Source organism: Gadus macrocephalus, chromosome 4 (genome assembly GCF_031168955.1).
Source record: "Gadus macrocephalus chromosome 4, ASM3116895v1".
Classification (NCBI taxonomy): domain Eukaryota; kingdom Metazoa; phylum Chordata; class Actinopteri; order Gadiformes; family Gadidae; genus Gadus; species Gadus macrocephalus.
Window position 1 is genome coordinate 28,217,011 of NC_082385.1, and position 16,799 is coordinate 28,233,809.

At 45.9% G+C, this 16,799-nt stretch overlaps 1 protein-coding gene across 1 annotated transcript in view; it reads left to right on the plus strand.

Annotated features, from left to right (window-relative positions):
* The window catches only part of LOC132455272 (uncharacterized), a 180,971-nt gene that overhangs the window by 154,499 nt on the left and 9,673 nt on the right, over window positions 1–16,799 (plus strand). The window lies entirely within an intron of this gene.

The window sequence follows — 16,799 nt, forward strand, 5'->3', positions numbered from 1 at the left end:
TCCTGCGCTTCACTGCGTGGACAAGAATGTCCAATATTCCAACGTAAGGGAGCAGAAAAGTTGGGAATAAATCCTCTGGAGTTGTTCCTCTAATAGTCAAAAGCTCTTGACTAGTGTAAGAGCACCGGGTGTTAAGAGCCGTCCGAGGCGCCATGGTTACCGTAACCGTTAACCGTTAATCAAGCGCTGCGGAAAAGAATAACCAATAATCCAATTAAGGGAGCAGAAAAGTTGGAAATAAATCCTCTGGAGTTGTTCCTCAAATGTCCAAAGTTCATTGACTGGTGTAAGAGCACCGGGTGTTGCATAAAACTGAATTAACAAACAAAACAATACAAAACCCTCTTCTGGAACCGTCACCTTATCGTGGTGGAGAGGTTTGCGTGTCCCTGTGAACCTGAGGGCTGTGTTGTCTGGAGCCTTGTGCTCCTGGTAGGGTCTCTCATGGCAGAGTGGTCTCAGGCGAGGGGCCAGACTAAGAATGGTTCAAAAATCCTCAATGAATATCGAAAAAAGAGGAGATGTGACCCGGCCCGGAGGAAGCCCGGGGCCCCCGTCTGGAGCTAGGCCCAGACGGAGGGCTCGATGGCGAGCGCCTGGTGGCCGGGTTTGCCACGGAGCCCGGTCGGGCACAGCCCGAACAAACTACGTGGCACCCCCCCTCTCTTCATCTCATGGGCCCACCACCTGTGGGAAGACCCGTTGGGGTCGGGTGCGCAGCCACATGGGTGGCAGCGAAGGTCAGGGGTCTCGACGGACCAGACCCGGGCGGCAGAAGCTAGCTCTGGGGACGTGGAACGTCACCTCGCTGTGGGGAAAGGAACCGGAGCTTGTGAGGGAGGTGGAGCGCTATCAGTTAGATCTGGTGGGGCTTACCTCCACGCACAGCCTCAGCTCTGGTACCATACTCCTGGATAAGGGTTGGACTCTATTCTTCTCCGGAGTTGCCAAGGGCGTGAGGCGCCGGGCGGGTGTGGGGATACTCATAAATCCCCGGCTGAGCGCCGCGGTGTTGGAGTTTACCCCGGTAGACGAGAGGGTCGCCTCCCTGCGCCTAAGGGTTGTAGGGGGGAAAACTCTGACTGTTGTTTGTGCGTATGCACCAAACAGCAGTTCAGAGTACTCTGCCTTCTTGGAGACCCTGAATGGAGTCCTGTATGGGGCTCCAGTAGGGGACTCCGTAGTTTTGCTGGGTGACTTCAACGCCCACGTGGGCAACGATGGAGACACCTGGAGAGGCGTGGTGGGGAGGAACGGCCTCCCTGATCTAAACCCGAGCGGTCGTTTGTTATTGGACTTCTGTGCTAGTCATGGATTATCCATAACAAACACCATGTTTGAACATAAGGGTGCTCATAAGTGTACCTGGTACCAGAGTACCCTAGGCCGAAGATCAATGATCGATTTTGTGATCGTGTCATCTGATCTGAGGCCGCATGTTTTGGACACTCGGGTAAAGAGAGGGGCGGAACTGTCAACCGACCACCATCTGGTTGTGAGTTGGATCAGGGAATGGGGGAAATTTCCGGATAGACCTGGTAAGCCCAAACGCGTAGTGCGGGTGAACTGGGAACGTCTGGAGGAGGCCCCCGTCCTAGGTATCTTCAACTCACACCTCCGGCGGAGTTTTTCTAGCATTCCTGTGGAGGTTGGGGACATTGAGCCGGAGTGGGCTGTGTTCAAAGCCTCCATTGCTGAAGCTGCGGTGGCTAGCTGTGGCCTCAGGGTCTTAGGCTCCTCAAGGGGCGGTAACCCTCGGACACCGTGGTGGACACCGGTGGTCAGGGAAGCCGTCCGATTGAAGAAGGAGGCCTTCCGGGATATGATATCCTGGAGGACTCCTGACTCGGTTGCAGGGTACCGACAGGCCCGAAGGGCTGCAGCTGCTGCCGTGTCGGAGGCTAAGCAGCGGGTGTGGGAGAAGTTCGGAGAGGCCATGGAGAAGGACTTTCGGTCGGCACCAAAGTGTTTCTGGAAGACTATCCGGCACCTCAGGAGGGGGAAACGGGGAACCGTCCAAGCTGTGTACAGTAAGGAGGGGACTCTGTTGACCTCAACTGAGGAGGTCGTCGGACGTTGGAAGGAACACTTTGAGGAACTCCTGAACCCGAATAACATGCCCTCTATGTTGGAGGCAGAGCTCGAGGTTGATGGTGTTTCGTCGTCAATTTCCCTGGTGGAGGTCACTGAGGTAGTCAAACATCTCCGCAGTGGCAAAGCCCCAGGGATTGATGAGATCCAGCCAGAAATGCTAAAGGCTCTGGGTGTTGAGGGGCTGTCATGGTTGACACGCCTATTCAACATCGCGTGGGAGTCGGGTACAGTGCCAAAGGAGTGGCAAACCGGGGTGGTGGTTCCCCTGTTCAAAAAGGGGGACCAGAGAGTGTGTGCCAATTACCGGGGTATCACACTTCTCAGCCTCCCTGGTAAAGTCTACTCCAAGGTACTGGAAAGGAGGGTTCGGCCGATCGTCGAACCTCAGATTGAAGAGGAACAATGCGGTTTTCGCCCCGGACGTGGAACTACGGACCAGCTCTTCACTCTCGCAAGGATCCTGGAGGGGGCCTGGGAGTATGCCCATCCGGTCTACATGTGTTTTGTGGATCTGGAGAAGGCGTATGACCGGGTCCCCCGGGAGAAACTGTGGGAGGTGCTGCGGGAGTATGGGGTAAGGGGGTCTATCCTCAGGGCCATCCAATCCCTGTACTCCCAAAGCGAGTGCTGTGTTCGCGTCCTCGGCAGCCAGTCAGTTTCGTTCTCGGTGGGTGCTGGGCTCCGCCAGGGCTGCGCCTTGTCACCAATCCTGTTTGTGATATACATGGACAGGATATCGAGGCGTAGTCGTGGTGGGGAGGGGTTGCAGTTCGGTGGTCTGAGGATCTCGTCACTGCTTTTTGCAGATGATGTGGTCCTCATGGGATCATCGGCCTGTGACCTTCAGCACTCACTGGATCGGCTGGCGGCCGAGTGTGAAGCGGCTGGGATGAGGATCAGCACCGCTAAATCTGAGGCCATGACTCTTAGCAGGAAACCGATGGATTGCTTACTCCGGGTAGGAAATGAGTCCTTAAGTTAAGGAGTTCAAGTACCTCGGGGTGTTGTTCGCGAGTGAGGGTACTATGGAACGTGAGATTGGCCGGAGAATCGGAGCAGCGGGGGCGGTATTGCGTTCGCTTTACCGCACCGTTGTGACGAAAAGAGAGCTGAGCCGCAAGGCAAAGCTCTCGATCTACCGGTCGATCTTCGTTCCTATCCTCACCTATGGTCATGAGGGCTGGGTGATGACCGAAAGGACGAGATCGCGGGTACAAGCGGCCGAGATGAGTTTTCTCAGAAGGGTGGTTGGCGTCTCCCTTAGGGATAGGGTGAGAAGCTCAGCCATCCGTGAGGAACTCGGATTAGAGCCGCTGCTCCTTTACTTAGAAAGGAGTCAGCTGAGGTGGTTCGGGCATCTGGTAAGGATGCCCACTGGGCGCCTTCCTTTGGAGGTGTTTCAGGCACGTCCAGTGGGGAGGAGACCTCGGGGAAGACCCAGGACTAGGTGGAGAGATTATATCTCAACACTGGCCTGGGAACGCCTCGGGATCCCCCCGTCAGAGTTGGTCAATGTGGCCCGGGAAAGGGAAGTCTGGGGCCCCCTGCTTGAGCTGCTCCCCCCGCGACCCGACCCCGGATAAGCGGAAGAAAATGAGATGAGATGAGACAATACAAAACAATGCGCACCGAAAACACCGAGGCTGCCGTCCGTGGCGCCATGGTTACCATGATGCAGTCGCATTTAAAGAAGACGAAAAATGGTTGATCTAAGAGAAAGTACCAGGCAAACTTTCCTTACAATGCTTCGTCAGCAGAGTGGTTAACAAAATAAAGAATACGTTGGGATTTTTGCACTTGTGAATAGTTAATCGCGTTTTACTCTACACTCTGATGTGAACTCATTCTTGAATGCGAGGTTCTTGAATCAAATTTCTTTTTTTTGCAATTCATTGTAAAAAGTCCTCCAGTGTGTAGCCCCGCCTTCTGCTGTGAACCAAGAAAGCCAGCTCCGAGACGAAGGGGTATTTTATCAGCTTGGCAGGGTAAAAATGCCTAATCTGTCGTTAGTGGGGATTGACAACTATTCTGTGAAAATGAAAGAATATGTCTTGTGTGTATTTTGTGTGTTTCCTTCTTTATGTGGAAAGCAGCAGACATCAGACACCATTTCAATCAAGGTTGAAGAGGATATTGGTGGAGGCATGCCCGCCGTAGGTTAGTAATACACATTGCATCTATGCAAGAAAACAACCTTTAAACTGAGAATGTACGCAATTCTGCCTTCTCAGCAGGAGCCTTCAACCCTTGACCATCCAAAGGGCAACAAGGAAAATGCATTATCAACAAATAGAAGTTAGAAAGAATGTCCAAATATAATTCTTCCAATACACAAGTGTGTACAAAGTACATACTGTATACCTTTTGTGAAAATGATTAATTAAAAACATTACTTTCTCTCTTTCTCTGTTTTCCTCTCTGAAGAAGACGTCAATGACATCAGAGACTGCAGCACGCAGCGCGGCGCCACCTCGGAGAGTCTGCGTGTGGACGCCCCTGGCTCCTCCCACATGTCAAGTCACAGCGGGGAGCTGCGCATCCTGAGCGTTTACGGACAAGGGGAGGGCCCACTGGCGGTGGACGGCCATGACACCCTCTTCGCGGCGTCAGAGCTGGAGGCCTTGAGCTCGATGTCCACAAAAAAAAGCGCTTCAGTCACAAAGGCGCCCTGAAGATCCACACGAGGACTCACTCCGGTTAGAAGCCCTGCATGTTAGTGCATTGCAACGCCAGCTACAGCGACCCAAGCAATTTGAGTGTGCACATGCTCAAGCACACGGGCAATGGGGTGCTTTCACACAGGGTAACGGGGTGCTTTAATTGAGACCTCTGTCCGGTATGTGTCGAAATTACTGCTTTTAGTTTTTCTTTTCATCAGGATTAAACACTTTCCTGCTTTTGATTCGCTTTGTTTTGCTTTGTTTTAATTTTAGTAATTTATGTCCGTGATAAAAAACTTATTTCTCTGACTCTGCTAACAGCAAAATATTAGGAAACGTTCACATCGTTGGTAAATACAAAGAAAACTTGTGAGGGGAGTATACCACGAACCTCGCTGAACAAACCCAGGCTTTCTTGGGAAAACCTGGTTCGACAGAGACGCAACTCGCAGTGAGAGTTAAATGGTTCCACGACACTCACTTTAGATTCAATTAGTCTAACCAGGTTTTCCGCTTCAGGTTCAATGCGCGTTCACAGAAAAGGTGTGTTTATCACGTCATTTGACTCCCCCTTATGCAAAGTGAATCGAGCGTGCGTGGTGTATTATTATGAATTCCTACGAGGAATTCAAAGTCCAAATCACAGCCAAGGGGAACACGGTTGCCCATAATATGGCTAGGGCAGCGTGCTGGCAAAAAATAGCCGTCCGTGTTAATTAAGTGAAAAGATTCTGCATATTGTCTAAAAAATATCATGTATCATAATGCCTTTTACCCCCATAGATGTGGTGCCAGCACGCTCCTACGAACATGGGGCCAAGTCAAAAAATAAATATTAAAATAATATTCAATGTGGTAAGTTGTAAGCATCCATTTGAATAATTTCAGGTGAATCTAGCCTTTGATTTGCAATGGCCTAGGCTCCAACCTTTAGTCACATGTTGATTACCTGCAGCAAATAAAAAGAAAAACAAATTTAATATGACTGGGAGGGGGACCACTCCACCTCCCTTCACCACTTCGGAGGAGCTGGCTCTCGCCTATAACGAAGGTCGGCCGATGATGGTAGGAGTGGAAGGGGGGGCTTCCTCTGACCCCACTGCCTCGACCTCCAAGGCCTCTGTAATGAGTATGTATTCATGTATTGGCAATGGACATCAATAATTGTCTTGCTAATCAAATTGTTGTGAAATGATTGAGTGTAAATTGATTGTCATTTTTAGTTGAAGGTACAAACATTAGTTTGGAGGAGCTGCCGACAATCAATCTCCAATCTGAGGTATATAACTATCAAAGCAAAGTGTCACGTATTCTTCTAAATGTTTAATTTCTGGACAGAATGTCCTATAATAGGTTTCCCTGATTCTTGCAGGAGACTGTCGCCCTGTGACTCCAGGGCGACTATGGAGGTGATTTTTCTGAACAATTCTCACAGCTATAGTATGAATAAAAAATGCCTAGGCCTAATTGTGTCACTGACATAGCGCTATCTGTATGCGGCTGATGGTGGATGCTGATGGCTGCTGCTGCAGGTCGCTGCTGCTTGAGGCGATGGCTGCTTGAGCTGGCTGGTGCCGGATAACACTGCTGCTGCAGGTCGCTGCTGCTTGAGGCGATGGCTGCTTGAGCTGGCTGGTGGTGGCGAAGGATCGTGGTGTCGCCTTCTGCTGCTAGTGGTGGCGGCTTGTGCTGGCGACGGGTGGTGGTGGTGGCGGCGGCGACTGCTGCGATTGTTGTCCTTCCTTTCGACCTGATGCACTTTACTATCCTTAACCTCAGCCTGATGTTTGTGGAGTATTTTCTTTGTTTACTAATAACTTATAATATTCCACCCTGTTCCTTCACTTTGTTCTTGTTTTACAAGTTAGATATACACGCACACCTGTTTACACATTTGTTGTTCTTGTTGCACACATGACTAACATTGTTTTATTTATTGATACCCCCTGGCTCTACTTTGCTGTTCTTGTTCACTTGCTGTATGTTTGCTTCGTTGTTCTTAGTCCTTGTTCCCACTTGTTTTTGGTTCCACAAACCTCAGCCTGATATATCTGGCATCTCAAACACTGGGTCCAGCTTTACCTGGCGCCTACTCCTTTGCAGTGTTTGTTATTCTTTAATATATGTGATACTTTGTGTTCGGCTTAGTCTTAAAAGTAGCATGGTTGTGTGGTCAGCTCCTGCCTCATCAGAAGAAGTTGCCTGGAAACTAAATGCTAAATGGAATGTTGCTACTCTGCTTTCTCAATCGCTCTCTGACCACGGGTACGTGAATCGGAATTACAAGCAAAATCAAGAAAATGTAATAGTCCAGTTGCACTAAAATGAACATCTTGAATCGTCTTAAATTTCAGAACAGATGTAGTAAGGTTAAGCCACTAAAGTCAGTAGCCTCGTGCTACCCATGCTTACACGAACGTGAAGCTTTACCTCAAACTTAAAAACGTATCTAAGTAGCTTGCAGTCGTCACCCTACCACTCCAAATGTAAAACTGACGTTTACAAATATGCAACAATGGTCAGAAAAGTACTTGTTTTTTAATTTATATTTACCATTCAATATTGCAATCGCTGCAGGCAGTCCCATTGAAGAACACGGCAGCGCGGCCTGTTTTCGAACTATACAGGCTTACATGAACCACGTGACCACCCTGCCGGCGAGATCAGAGAGTGTCGCGACTCTTCTCATGGCTCTGGCACAAGCCCACATGCCCCCAGGAACAGTGCATACTTCCGCAACCCACCAGTGCTCAGCGGCCAAGCCTGGTATTGCAGCTGTTTAAGCGGGCTGTGGACAGGTCCCTCAAATCATTGGGACCCAGAAGTAGATATCTCCGTTCACTCCAATACAAGTGGGGAACAGGAATGTGTCTCCGAAAAAAAAATCTGGGTATCAATCAAAGGCTCATAATTACCTTCATGCCATGTCCTAAAAAGAATTACGTTTTTTCTTTTCAAAACGCCACCTCAAGCGTTTTATTAGCCGTTATCTCGCTGGGGAAGAGGGGTGTGCAGCTGAAAGGAGTCGTAGTGAAACAAATGGCATCCGGGAGGGCCTAGTTCAGTGCTCCGTTAACGTGGATTTTTGGACTGGTTCATCTGCTGCTCAATAACTCTCACGGTCCTCTGCTTGCGATCATTGTGATACATCATGTATTGATCCATTTATTCAAAAGATCCAAAGACAAAGAACAGGTGCATTACGGTATCATTTTATATTGTTGTTGGACCGGAGTGGGGGGATGGGCACGCATGCGTTCTATATTTCTGCATCCGGTACGTCACGGACTAGGCCACGTGTCTTGGCCCCATAACGCCGAAGCTAATCGCTCCTGTATGTAACCCTGCGCCACTGAGCAGTTTGTACAGGAATGAATGGGCGGACATTTTCCAGTCCGTGGTCCATCCTTTATTATGTCCATGCTCTGGCAGCATCTTTAGACGGATGAGGATGCCGGAGCCAATACGTCATAGGGCACGCCTACTGGATACAAACGCAGCGCGGGAGTCAGATGAGGTCAGGAACATATGGCCGTCCCGTTGCTAGAACACGGCAGCGCCAAACATTTCACTGACGACGAGTGACGACTGCTTCCTCAACTTGGGCCAATACAGAGCTGGACTTGCTCAACGTCTGAAAATCAAGTCAGGATCAGTACCAACTCTCCTCGGCTCAGCTACCAACCTCGAAAAAGTAAGTTAACTAACGCCATATCATTGTGTTGCTTTAATGTATATGCTTACCTTGTTAGCATTATAATGCTTCTTTAGCATTAGCGCTACAGCTAACAGCCAAGTTACTGTCGCTAATGTTACGGTAGATAGTATCAGTTATGTGTGTAAATACCATGGACCTATTATAGAGAAAGGACAGTGGACTAATACATGGCCGCCCATTCATTCCTATACTTGCACACACTAAGTCGAGTGTGCATCTCAGCAAGCATGGGGCATCACACGAGAATGGGCACAATTCAACAAAGCGGCTACAGGCACTTATCTCTACTGCTTGGATACCAAGGGAATGCAATGTTTAACAATGTCTGCTCATACTACAACAAACGAATACAACTGAATACGATTTAAGGACAAAAATAGGGGAAACCATCTCCATCAATAATGTATTTATTATGGCTGGACAAAGATTACAAGTTTTAATCGTATCGTTTGGTGAGACAACTCGCGATTAATCACACTTTTATCCACTCCAATTTAAGTTGAATGAGATATCAAATTGAATGACATTATAATTTATACCAATACTTAGCAATACCTTGACCAAGTGATCTTGAGGGAGTTTCATTGACTCACCCAGTGTGGTTTGAATATGACATTTACGGAACACCACAGATTTGGGAATTGTAAACAGGCTGTCACTTACTGCAATTGTAAACCAACAGTAACTACAAGTGTAGTTCAATTCAAATAAGTAGAGCCTCAGATTTGGGAATTGTAAACAGGCTGTCACTTACTGCAATTGTAATTGAATGTACAGTAAGCGGAACTAAAAACAAAAAAGAATGTTGACATTCTGTGGGCAAAACCTTTTCAAAATCAAAGTAGGCCTAAAAAAATAATAACGCGCCTTAGTGCGTCCATTTGTAAAAAAAATAATAATAATTAGCACACTGTGAAACCGGATGGTTCAAAAGCAGACATGGGAAATGCAGTCCAGGAAGCAAGACAATCTATGGATACGCTCAATATATTATACACTCCAATCAAATAATTCCATTTACCCATTTATCCAAGTCAACCCCCATTCCAGGCCAGTAAAACCTGGCGGTGACTGAATATTTGTTTTTTGGGGTTCCACATTGGCCTCCATGAGCACTGTCATGAAAGTCAAAGAAAATCTGATCGGCCTCCTCCGCGCCAACCACAACTTTCTTGCGCACAAACACGTCATTTTTTCTGATAAGCTATTGATAGGAGCAGGAGATCAGGGAATTGTTTTTGAGGTAGGCATATCGTTACCATGGCTTACCATCTAGTATGAAACGGGCGGAGCGCCTTCGAATTATATATTTCTGCTCCTTAGAAATACCTGGGGGATATGAGCCATCTCGTTTGTAGTTAAGCAGCTCTTTGTACATGCATTTGTCCATCATAAATTCATGCAACAAACAAGTTTCCCAGATCATGTACAGCCTTGCCATCATAATTTATACACTTCGCACCCTACAGAATTGGTTAGACGCCCTCTTCAATTAGGCTACAATCACAGTAATATACGCACTACAATTATATTATTATAGTGCCTCGATCAGACAAAACAGACAAGAGCAGAGTCCAACCAAGATTTCAGAGTCATTTCTTTATTAGTTCCAAAGAAATGCATGATTTATAAGATTTATTTATTTATTTTATTAGAAAAAACTAAGCAGCACATAATGCCTTCATTCATGATTTCACACAAATCAATGATCCGATGATATTCACTGAACACATTCAACAACAAAGCATGGTATTTATGTATTCAACATTATAAACAAATCAACAGATCCACAGATCTGATAAATTACAAATGCAATTGACTAATTGATATTAAAAATAATGACTAACAACACTGAATTAAAGAACAGAATATCGAAACAATAGGGAAATCGCGTTTTTGCGTTCCATTTCACGCAAATCGTCAATCATTTTGTACCACTTGGCTTTCCGTGGATCCAGTTGTTCTGGCTTGGTCCTGTGGGCGGAGTCATTTAACATGGCGTTTCGAGGGGGAACAGCAATTCCAATGGGGAACCAAATCGGGTGCCACACCGGCCACTGGACCGCAGTAGTTCTAGCGTTTTACTGATGAGGAGATTGACCTGTTAAACTCATCCTAAATACATATGGTGCGTTCCAGGTAACCCGTGTTTTCGCCCCCTTATACCCTCTTGTACTCCCAGTTATAGCTGGTTATTAACGGGCAAAAAAGTGTACCTAAAACGCACTATTATAGGCATGTTTTCCCCTTCACACCTGATTCAAATCAAAGGGTTATTAGCCGATTTCGGCAGAGCTTGATGTCATGGTATTGGGTTGTTGAGATGAACTATAAAATATGTAAACAAATCAAGGATGTAATATCATTTCATAGAACTCATTTTAAGTATTAGGCTAATGTAATTCACTAAACATGCTTCTCTTGTATCTTCTTACAACTTGCACCTGGATTACATACAAGGTAAAAAAATTGAGTGCTGATTTTTCTTTGTTCTCTCTACGCAGACCAGCTCATCAAGCGCTTACATTCAGCAGCTTCTCTCAAGGGATGTTGCCTGCCAGACAGAAAACCTGGAAACGTATATTTGTAGGCACAAAGCTGTCCTTAAAGTCTATGCAGCCCCATTTTAAAAGTGAAGGTGTGTACATTACTCATTGAGTATTTTTTTTCTTTGATTTGGTAGATTCTAGGCAGCATAAATTCTAGGCTGATGCTAGATTCTAACTGCGCTAAAAAGCCTGGTCCTCTTTGGAAAAGCATCATGACCAGCGCCCTGCTAAAACATGAGTCAAACTTGGGAGTTGCATTTCAAAGATGGAATCAGTCAAGAGCCCAGAATGGTTTCAAGACAGATGCCACATGAGCTGGTTTATCATTCTCAAACATCAATGAATTCGTAATGCATGAATGTTAGCTGATCAGCTTAGAGGGAAGGAGACGTTGTTGCTTTTTAGTGTCGAAATAGAATTGCGCTTCGCATGTCATGTTGTGATCAGATAATTTTGCGCTGGTGTTCGTTGAGTGTCCTTAACCTGGCCAACCACTTGAGCTTTGAGTCTAGGGAGGAGGGTGCTGGAGGTGACGTCCCTCTCCAAAACTGTGAATCTTTGTCAGCAGTACCCATTTTAAACCCTCTGTGTCAATGTTGCATACATTTAAAGAGTTTCTTTCCCGTGTACAAATACACAATGCCTCCCTTTATGCAAATAATGTATCAAAACAATTGATTTTTCCTTTTTTTCTCCGTCTGCAGAAGACTGCGATGCCTTTGGAGACCGTAGCACTCAGTGTTGCGCCACCTCAGAGATTCTTGGTGTGGACGCCCCTGGCTCCTCCCACATGTTTAGTCACAGCGAGGAGCTGAAGATTCTGAGCGTCTACGGAAAAGGGGAGGGCCCACTGGCGGAGGACGGCCATGACACCCTCTTCACCGCGTCAGAAGTGGAGGCCCTGAACTCGCTGCCTGCGGACCACAGCGCGGCCAAGAGCCTGGAGCGTGGCGAGCGTCTGGTCTGCCACGAGGAGCTGCGTGTGCAGGTTGGAAATCATCTTCTCATTCACCATCCAAAAGAGAGGCTTCCTCTGTTACAACTCTAAAACAAACCCATAGAAAGCTCACACCTTTATGATTCAGTAAACGTTTTACACCGCCAAATATGCCCGTCTTATGCCCAACTTTTCCCCTGTGTGATCCGCGCGTTTACACTGAGCGAGGTAATTTACAGGCTTTATTTCGCACCCCTATTAACCCTCTCTGACCCTACACATATTGGCGGTTTCATTTTGATGTAAATGCGTTAAGACAGCCTTGCGGTTCGAGGGGCGAGGCTTGGGTAGAGGTGTTGCTGCATTGTCTCTACAACAGAGACGATGCAGCGATATCAATATGAATAGTTGTAACTGGAGAGACGGTGAAATCCGCAAGCTGCTGACCATCATGGGAGAGAAGGTGATGCAGTCGCATTTAAAGAAGACGAAAGATGGTCGATCTAAGAGAAAGTACCAGACAAACTTTCTTACAATGCTTCGTCAGCAAAGTGGTTTGAAAAAAATAAAAAATAAAAACACATTTTTGCACTTGTATATAGTTAATCGCGTTTTATCCTACACTCAGATTTGAACTCATTCTTGCATGCGAGGGTCTTGAATCAAAAATATGTTAATATTTATTTGCAATTCATTGTAAAGAGTCCTACACTCGGTGTGTAGCCCCGCCTTCTCCGGTGAACCAAGAAAGTCAGCTCAGAGACGAAGGCAACTTTATTTATGTAGCACTTTTCATACACAAGGCAGACTCAGTGATAATAACGTATAAACATTGTCATACAATAAAATAACTGATAAGTAAAAGAAAACATAACAAAGTTAAAAAGGCATTTTAGTATTAAAATAGAAAATAAAGGCAAAGTTAAAAAAGCTTTTTAGAAAGTTCAATGTATTTAAGATTTAGCAGAAAGCTAAAGCAAACATAAAAGTCTTCAAGGGGGATTTGACCCCCTCTGTTGTACACGGGCAAGACATTGAAATTGCAGGGCGTGCCAAGCCGCGACCGAACCAGCTTGGCAGTGTGAAAAGGCATAATGTGCCGTTAGTGGGGATTGGCAACTAATCTGTGAAAATGAAAGAATATGTCTTGTGTGTGTTTCCTTCTTCATGTGGAATGCAGCAGACCCCAGACACCATTTCAATAAAGGTTGAAGAGGATATTGGTGGAGGCTTGCCCGCCACAGGTTAGTAATACACATTGCATCTATGCAAGCAAACGACCTCGATCGACTGAGAATGTACTTGATTCTGCCTGCGCTAAAAAGCTTGGTCCTCTTTTGAAAAGCATCATGACAAGCGCCCTTCTAAAACACGAGTCAAACTTGGGAGTTGCATTTCAAAGATGGAATCAGTCAAGAGCCCAGAATGGTTTCAAGACAGATGCCACATGAGCTTGTTTATCATTCTCAAACATCACTGAATTCATAATGTATGAATGCTGGCTGATCAGCTTAGAGGGAAGGAGACGTTGTTGCTTTTTAGTGTCGAAATAGAATTATTGCGCTTGCCTGACATGTCATGTGGTGCTCAGATCATTTTGCGCTGGTGTTCGTTGAGTGTCCTTAACCTGGCCAACCACTTGAGCTTTGAGTCTAGGGAGGAGGGTGCTGGAGGAGACGTCCCTCTCCAAAACTGTGAATCTTTGTCAGCAGTACACATTTTAAACCCTCTGTGTCAATGTTGCATACATTTAAAGAGTTTCTTTCACGTGTACAAATACACAATGCCTCCCTTTATGCAAAATGTAAATGTAAATATTAGGGCTGGGCGATATGGACCAAAAGTCATATCTCGATATCTTCAAGCAGAATATCGATATAAGATATATATCGATATTTGTCGAAGGGGGGGGCGCGCGCGCTCCGTGCGCAGATTTGATATTAGGTTACTATTTCTACCGTTCGGAATTGAATACAGTTTGATGGTTGAATAAACCGTGGACTAGACACTGCCTCCGCCTCGTATTAGAGAACATTATAATATATAACATCACGGCAAAAACTTTGTGCACCTCCGAAATATTATGAACCCTAATGACTGCGTGGGGGGGGCGGACATGACATGCTATTTTATGTATTCTTTAATATAGGTATTAGTGGGCAACTAACACAGTATTCAAAGACGTTCCCGAAATTCTGCCGTGCAGCCACGGTACCATGCGCTGTTTACAGTGGATGTATCGCAATGGCGAGGCTCACATAGCCTTCAGCCGTGTTCTGTAAATATTCTAGAACACACGGGAGGCATGTCGCAGTTCATGTACTTCAGCGAGTCAAAGCCAAAGTTCCTTTCCCCCAATTCCTTCTCAACCATGGCTCAGATAACCCCCAATACAGTCTCGTTGTGGAAATACAAGAGACGCCAAAGAACCGACAAACACTTGCGTTACAGTGTGTGTGTTCACACACACACACACACACACACACACATGTGGCGCTCGCATGGTCGTGTCTCATTGGCGGGCCAACGTCTCTGGGCGGGCCAGGCAGAGTAAGGGGAGGAGCTTAGATGCTTTGTGACAGACCAAGACATTCCAAATCAGCGCGCTTGAGCCTCTGTTTTTTCAAAGGGAGCAGGACAGCTAGTGCTCGTTTTACACCAAACGCAAGTTTTAGCCACTGGGGGACCAATTAGGCAGGCTAGGGGAACTCATATTTATGTTAGAAAACCTCATAAAGTGAGATTTTCATGTCATGGGACCTTTAATGTTTTATTTTTGGGTCTCGCGGAGTGAGAAACCTTGAAGTTACTGTGGAGTTACCGTTATTACTATACCTACCTACCGTTTCGATTTACAATTACTATTCCTACCGTTCAGAATTGAATACAGTTTGATGGTTGATTAAACCGTGGACTAGACACTGCCTCCGCCTCGTATTTGAGAACATTATAATATACAATATCACGGCCAAAAGCTGTGTGCACCTCCGGAATATTATGGACAGAATTGCAACCCTTTGGTTGCGACAGTTTTTAAGCACTCTCCACAAATTACGTGATTTTGTAATTCGTCAGACAACTTGTATCCAAACCATTTCCATACTATGGAGCTGTGCGCAGGCGGACTCCATAGCTGTGTTCGAAATCGTTCCCTATCACGGATATAGTGCACTATATAGGGTGCTCGCCATTTTGTAGTGGTGTTCGAATTCTCAGTGGTTCATTTCATGCACAATATAGTGCACTTAAAATACCCAATAAATAGTGAACGATTTCGAACACGGCTCATGTTTCAAAAAGTGACGTGAGTCAGTGGAGGGGGGCGGGGGCAGGCAGAGACTGTGTGTGTGAGCCGGAGGCAGAGCGGGAGAGACATAAGCAGTTACAAAATAGCAGGCGGCTGGGGGTTCGAAACTGGTGTTATTTGGAACAAATGTGCTGTAATTTCAACGCAAATTAAATTATATCGATATTGACGATATGGTCTCGTTTCATATCGTGTTTGAAAAAATATCAATATATTTTAAATATCGATATATCGCCCAGCCCTAGTAAATATACTTTTTCCTTTTTTTCTCCCTCTGCAAAAGACTGCGATGCCTTTGGAGACCGTAGCACTCAGCGCGGCGCCACCTCAGAGAGTCTGGGTGAGGACACCCCTGGCTCCTCCCACATGTCCAGTCACAGCGAGGAACTGAAGATTCTGAGCGTCTACGGAAAAGGGGAGGGCCCTTTGGCGACGGACGGCCATGACACCCTCTTCACAGCGTCAGAAGTGGAGGCCCTGAACTCGCTGTCTGCGGACCACAGCGTGGCCAAGAGCCTGGAGCGCGGTGAGGGGCTGGTCTGCCACGAGGAGCTGAGTGTCCAGGTTGGAAATCGTCTTCTTATTCACCATCCAAATGAGAGGCTTCCTTTGTTACAACTCCAGCACACACCCTTAGAAAGCACACACCTCTATGATTTAATGAGTCGTACGTGTAGCCTGGCTATTTCCAGACTCGTTGGTCTAGGGAAGCTGCTGTCATTTTCTTCAGCACAAGAGGCTTGATCAACTTGTACAGCTGACTCTGTACGCAAATGGCTGCTTGCCGTTGTCACGTTAAAATTGTACCGGGGGCGAAAATTGTACCGGCCTACGTCATCGTTTGTTTACATCCTGACAACCTGACAACCTGCCCGGCAACAGACGACGCGATGCAGAAAACATGTTTCCAAACGACGAAATAACATAATACAGATAGCGGATCGCTATCTGTAGTATGATAGATAGCGATAACACTTGTTTTTACTTTATATTTGTATTGTATTTAATTGTTTAATCGAAACAATAAAAAATATTGCCCGCAAAACGGGCGATCGCGTCAAATGACGCGTCAAATCACGTAGGAAGGTTCTTGAACATTCTAGACTATGAAACCTGCTTAAAACACTCAGTTTACTAGCTAAATTCGATTAAACAATTAAATACGATACAAATATAAAGTAAAAACAAGTGTTATCTAGCGATCCGTTATCTGTATTATGTTTCAAGAACCCTCCTACGTCATTTGACGCGATCGCCCGTTTCGCGGGCAAAACAATTTTTTTTTATTGTTTCGATTAAACAATTAAATACAATACAAATATAAAGTAAAAACAATTGTTATCGCTATCTATCATAATACAGATAGCGATCCGCTATCTGTATTAGGGCCTGACCGATATTGATTTTTGAGTGCCGATGCCGATTATTTTCAGAGAAAAATTACGATTACGATTTAATCGGCCGATTAAAAAAATAAAAAATATAAAAAATAAAAAACATATAAAACGTAGTTTTTGATAGCTTAAATATACTT